The 5,949-nt window shown below is 42.7% G+C and overlaps 1 pseudogene across 1 annotated transcript in view; it reads left to right on the top strand.

Annotated features, from left to right (window-relative positions):
- Positions 1–5,031: 5,031 nt before the first annotated feature.
- LOC137717033 (psbP domain-containing protein 5, chloroplastic-like) overlaps positions 5,032–5,949 on the top strand; it is a 7,493-nt pseudogene continuing 6,575 nt past the window's right edge. The window contains exons 1-3 of the transcript XR_015965103.1: positions 5,032–5,042; positions 5,609–5,743; positions 5,842–5,949. The exon at positions 5,842–5,949 is cut by the window's right edge and continues 46 nt beyond it. The product of XR_015965103.1 is annotated as a psbP domain-containing protein 5, chloroplastic-like (transcript). The remainder of the gene's footprint in view (positions 5,043–5,608; positions 5,744–5,841) is intronic.

Below are 5,949 nucleotides of genomic sequence, written 5' to 3' on the forward strand. Positions count from 1 at the left end.
GCTTTATCGGTCGCGTTCCAGGCTTGACTGCAAGATGATGCACAACAATGATAGGGTTCAGGCCAGGCATTTCTTTGTAGGTCCAAGCAAAGACGTCTTTGTACTCTAATAGCAACTAGTAATACTCATTTATCTCGTCCGTACTTAATAATGCACTTACGAAGATAGGCTTTGGTTCTTTGCTTGTGCCTAAATTGAGTTCCTTGAGGTCATCAACCATGGCTTGCCCCCCATCTTCGAGCTATGGTGGTGCAACAGTGACATCTTCCTCGGGAATTTCATTTTCTTTGCCTTCTTGAATCGTGATGTGGAAGACATCTTAGACCTCATCTTCAGTGATGTCCTCTCGAGCTTGTTGGCATGAGGATTGTCCGGTGTGGATAATAGTGCGCCTTCTTACTTTCAATGGTCCATTTATGTCAACATCTAAGATTACTTAGCGTTTCATCCTTAAAGGGATCAAGCTTCGAATGTCGCATTTTTCTACTAACCCGTCGAGCTTTTCTTCCTTTGGTGTTATCTTCCTCTTTCTAGAAGGTTTCTCATTATCTTCAAATCTTTCCAAAGCTGACCGTCGCAGAAGAGAGCTAGCTATATTGCTTTGTTTCTTAGGCTTTAACAACCTTTCGAAAACAGAGCTTTGGGATGTTGGCGCGTTAAGCCTCTTGAAGACGGAGGTTTGGTCTTAACCACCAATGTGATTAAGCACTGAAATTTTAGGGCTTGAATGGCTCATCCAATCGAAGACGTCCGAGGGGTGAGTTTGGGCTCTTTTTAGTCTTGTTCAATGCTCACGCTGACGTACTGAGCGTTAGTGTTTTTCGCTTTGTTTGAAATTATCACAGGTGCATTTGGTGTGAAGCCAAGTCCAGCTTTGTTGTTGTCAACTCCGTAACCATGCTCCTTCAACTTCTTTTGAGTCTTGGTGAGGTTACGTTCTTTGTCGTTTACGGTGTTTGAAACTTTTTTTCCAGGAATAGAAGAGGAAGCGAAGTCGTACCCGGCATTCGACATAAGTTTGTAGGCATTTGGGTCGAAACCTTCCTCGGTCCTCTTGGTTGGAAGAAAGCTTGATTCCACCTCCTTTGGTAGAGCTTTTATGAAACCTTGTGGTAGTCATGCGACCTTAGCACCCTCTAGCTGTGTCAGAGGTAAAACTGCATTCGTCTTAAGCAACTTCACATTATCCTTGTGCCACTATGTATCGGCTTTTCTTGCTCCAGTTTTGAATGGAGATTGACCATTCTTTCTTCTTGACTTCAGGATGTACCGGAATATGGGTGTGTTAGGTCCTTTTGAAGGCATCCTACTCCCTTTGGTTGTTGCAGGTTTAGCAAGCTCGTTATCGTTTTTGCTTGAAGATGGCACAACTTGCTCTTTTTGCTTTTTAGGCATGGCTTGCCACTCCTGCTTTTTAGGTGCTGCTTTGCCCATGGATTTGATCTCTTTTGAAAGAGCTTTGGGTACCATATCTTCGTCCATATAGAACTTGGCGTCTGCAAAGTGTGATTCGGCTTCGGTGAATGGCTTGGTGTCGCCTTGGATCACCTTCACTCTTTCTCGGTAAAATTTTAAGCATTGGTGAAGGGTGGACGGTACTACTTCATTTGCGTGGATCCAAGGTCTTCCTAGAAGCAAGTTGTAGAAAGTTCTTGCATCAATCACGTAGAATATCGTGCTTGATTTGAGCTCACCAATGGTCATCTCTACTCGGATCATGCCCATCACCCTTTGTCCTCCTTGGTTAAAACCCTGGATCAGCAGACAGCTCAGGGATAGTTCATCCACCTTGATGCCAATTGTGATCATTGTTGATTTTGGCATGATGTTTATGGCCGATCCACCATCCACAAGCATGCGGTTGACTTTGTGTTCCCTTACGTACCCCGAGACAAAGAGATGACGATTATGAGGCTTTGATCCCAGCAGTAGGTCTTCGTCAGTGAAGTTGATTGCGTCATGGGCAGCACAACATGTGGCACATTGATGTGGCTGAAGCTTCAAGTCTTCGTCGTTACTTTCTTGCATTTCGTGGTCGCTGAGACTTGACAAGACTGCTGCTAGCGCTCTTCGTATTTTTTTGGCAATTGTAGCACTTCCTCAATGCTAAAGTGTGATGGCAGACCTTTTTCAGGTGCGAGGGTCTTTTCTACCACAGTGGCGATAGCTTTGCCTTTTGAAGGCTCTTCTATTTCTACTTCAACCATGTGATAAGCAACAGTAGTGCACTGTTGGAAAAAAGTCATTCGGGAAGTACTAGTGCAAGGAAACGGGAATGCGTGGCTCCTGCTCTATAGGTTCCCCATCATATATTGTCTTATCATCCTTTATGTTTCTTTTAGGTTTCCCATTGTTGCAACGGTGGTGATTTCTTCTTTGTTCCACCTTTGACTATATGACTCGTGGTTTTGGCTTCCTTGTCTTTTTGTAGGTTACCAATGTCCATCCTTCTTCATCATCGATATGTGCATCTTGGTCGCTTCCCCCCGATGATGGTTGTGCAGGAGGTGCTGTGTAACTTGAGCATTCACGGGAATGGTCAGGTGTCGCTTGGAGAGGCACGGGATCGAACGATCCAAACGTAATTGTAGTGGTATGCGTTACGACCGTATCTTCAAGGTCGAGCTCAATTTGCCCTTGTTGTGCTAGCTTCATGATGAGTTCTTTAAGAACAAAGCACTTGCCAATAGGATAGCTCACAATACGATGGTACTTGCAATACCTATGATCGTTTATGCGATTCATCTCTTCAGGACGCCTGCATTCGAGTAGCTCAATCACCTTTTTTATCCAACAAGTCATCTAACATTGCAGCCATGTCAAAGTCAGGAAAAGGGTACGTTTTTTGTTCCAGCTCCCTTAAGGTGCTTTTGTACCTGTCTTGGGTGCGAGAGGGCTCACCTTTCTTTATCTCCTTTGCTTTCTTCTTGGAGGAGATCTTGATGGGCGCTAAGGAAGTCTTGATGGGGGTAGTGTTAACGATGAAAGCTTCCTTAGCGGGCTTCTTCCCAATCTTGTCTACATTTGGGGCGAACACTTTATCCTTCTTGAAGCTAGTGATCAGCTCTTTCTTCCCGTGATTGGCGTTACCCAGCTCCATGTCGTGGGAACGAGTTGCCAGTTCCTCAAATGTTCTTGGTTTTATGCCTTGGAGGATGCAATGTAACCCCCAATGCATGCCTTAAATGCACATCCTAATGGCGGAGGTTTCAGAAAGCCGATCTTTGCAATCCAGACTTAAGGAGTGCCATCTATTGATGTAGTCGACGACAGGTTCATCCTTTCACTGTTTCGTACTGGTCAGCTCTATCATGCTTACAGTGCAGCAAGTGCTGTAAAAACGGTTGAGGAATTCCCTTTCTAGCTGATCCCAACTGTTGATAGACTCGGGTTCGAGGTTGATTTACCAGTCAAAAGCGTTACTTTTCAGCGAACGCACGACTATTTGACGAAGTAGTCTCCCTCTGTCCCAGAATTGTTGCAAGTTTCAATGAAATGGGCGATATGTTGCTTTGGGTTACCTTTTCCATCAAATTGCATGAATTTTAGGGGCTGATAACCCCTTGGCATCTTTAAAGCATCAATCTTCTTAGAGTAAGGCTTTAAGTACAGTACGGAGTCATGTGAGCTTCCTTTGTATTGTGTCTTGATGGTGCTTGCAATCATCTCCTGTAGTTGCTGGATAAAGAGAAATCCCATGAATGTCGTTGTTTGGTCTAGCTTCAGCTTCTCTTCGACTTTCTCCGCTGGAGGCTTCTCTTCTTCATCGACTTCTTTCTTTAATGGACCAACATTTGGGTCGCCTTTCACATCGAGCCGCGCATCTAGTTGGTTGACGAGTGCGGCGATCTGCAAGTCTTTCTCTTCCACAATCCGTGTGAGCTTTGCGATTGCTTCATTCATCTGAGCTAACTGCTCCTTGATTGAAATTGCTTCAGTGGTCATGACTTGTATGGTTGTACTGCCGTTCAAGTCGTCATCGGAAGGTAGGGACTCTGGGTATTTCCTCGGGCTCTCCTCTCTTGGCGCCCTTAACGAGGCTAGGGTGATCACAGGCTCGTGTCTCATGTGCTCTTGTTCCTTTGACAGAGTTAATGCAGGGGTGGAAGCCGCGGTAAAGAGAGTTCTTGCCTTGCTTCGGGTTGTGATGCCCGAAATATCACCACTTGCGGCGATTATGTTCTTGTTCTTTGCTTTGATTGCGGGAACAGCTTGATCGTTTCTTGATGCCATTTGCGTTTTTTGATGATTTGAGGATAGAGATGAGAGGTAGAGAGGTCCCACAAGGCGTGCTAAATTTGTAAACATAAATTTTCCTGAAACAATAACACGTGTACAAAATAATATTTTGTATTGATTTTGGGGTTACAATCTCTTCTACAAATTTAGCCTCTAATTCTATCTTCGTAAGGTGTAGGTTTATGGATGAGCTGTTGATCCCAAGGGCCGTCGGGGCTTGATCTAGGGATGAACATTTGATGAATGGATCTTCAAGGGCTGCTGGGCTTGATCTTGAAGAACGGGTGTATGGGTTTGTTGATCTTTGTTAATCCAAAGGGCCATTGGAGCTTGATCTTAGAATGAACAGGTGATGAATGATGAACACTTTCTGCAAGGGTCGTCAAGACTTGATCTTGAGTTGGTGGAAGTTCCTTCAAGGGCCGCCGGGGCTTGATCTTGAAGGAGGATTTGACGAAGAATGAAGAGGGTTTTACTGATCCTTCAGGATTTGCTTGAGAGCTTTAGAGTTTCAAAGCTTCAAGGTTTTGGTGTGATGTAAAATTCCTCCTCTTTTCCCTTGATGGAGATGGTTATTTATAGGCCAAGAGAATGAATCACCACCACCCATTTTTTTTGGTGAAGTGAGTGGATGTTGTAGGTGAAATAAGTGTGTGTGAGGTTGGTGAAGTAAGTGGAAGTTGTAGGTGAAACGATTGTGTGATGTAGGTGAAACGAATAAAGGTTGTAATTTTAATAGATTGGTCAACATTTATTTCACTAAAATTTCAATGTCCACACCTATTACGCACTATGGAAAATCCGTATAAGAAACTGCATGAATCATGTTAGTACATTAATTCCTAACTCATTCAAGACATAACATTCATTATAAGAAGCTATATATTGGACATTTCCTTTCAACCTCAACCTAATTCCTCTAATCAAACAATTAGTGGTCAATGAATTGCAAGCATTAAGAGCAGTAACTAACATTTAACATGAAATAACAATATGAAATTAATATAAGCATAAACTTCGAGTATTCATAACTAAGCTACATCTTAGATCTAGCAAAAGAAAATTAGTTCATGATAAATTCCTACACGGCTCACTTCTGCGGCAAATCTACAAACTCCAATTTAGTCCTACTTGTTTCATGAATCTACAACATATTAGTGAATAAATACAATTGCTATGACATAAATAAACTGATAATTTGTATTCGGTTTCATGACTAAGCACCACTACGTGGCAGGGAATGATTGGGCAGTGGGTAATGAGACCAAAATACCCTTTTTATTACAAGTACACACCTGTAAAAAGAAACTGGATTCTTAACATCCGTTGGGAGTTGGAAGTTGGGACAATTGAGTGGATGAGGCAACAGAAAAGAGAAGAAGGTAGGAGAGAAGGAAAAGCAAAGCAAAAGAAAGAACAATAGTTCTTCTCTCTCCTTCTCTCTCCTTCTCTCTCTCTCTCTCTTCCCTTCCAACCATCTTCTTCCTCCAAATCTCCTTCCCAGGTACTTTTTCTCATATGTCTGAATTTATCTACTTATTTTCTCTGTAATTTTTTTAAAATAATTATCTTCCTAAATTATTATTTGTATTGGTAATTCAGAGAGCAAAGTAGGATTGTGATGCAGCAGTTGAACAATTGGCAAATAAGTTCAAGTGGGAACTCAAAACCCAGTTTACAAGATGGGTTTTGCGGGAGAGAGAGTTACTG

This window comes from Pyrus communis, chromosome 8, assembly GCF_041283825.1.
Source record: "Pyrus communis isolate YQ-2024b chromosome 8, ASM4128382v1, whole genome shotgun sequence".
NCBI lineage: Eukaryota > Viridiplantae > Streptophyta > Magnoliopsida > Rosales > Rosaceae > Pyrus > Pyrus communis.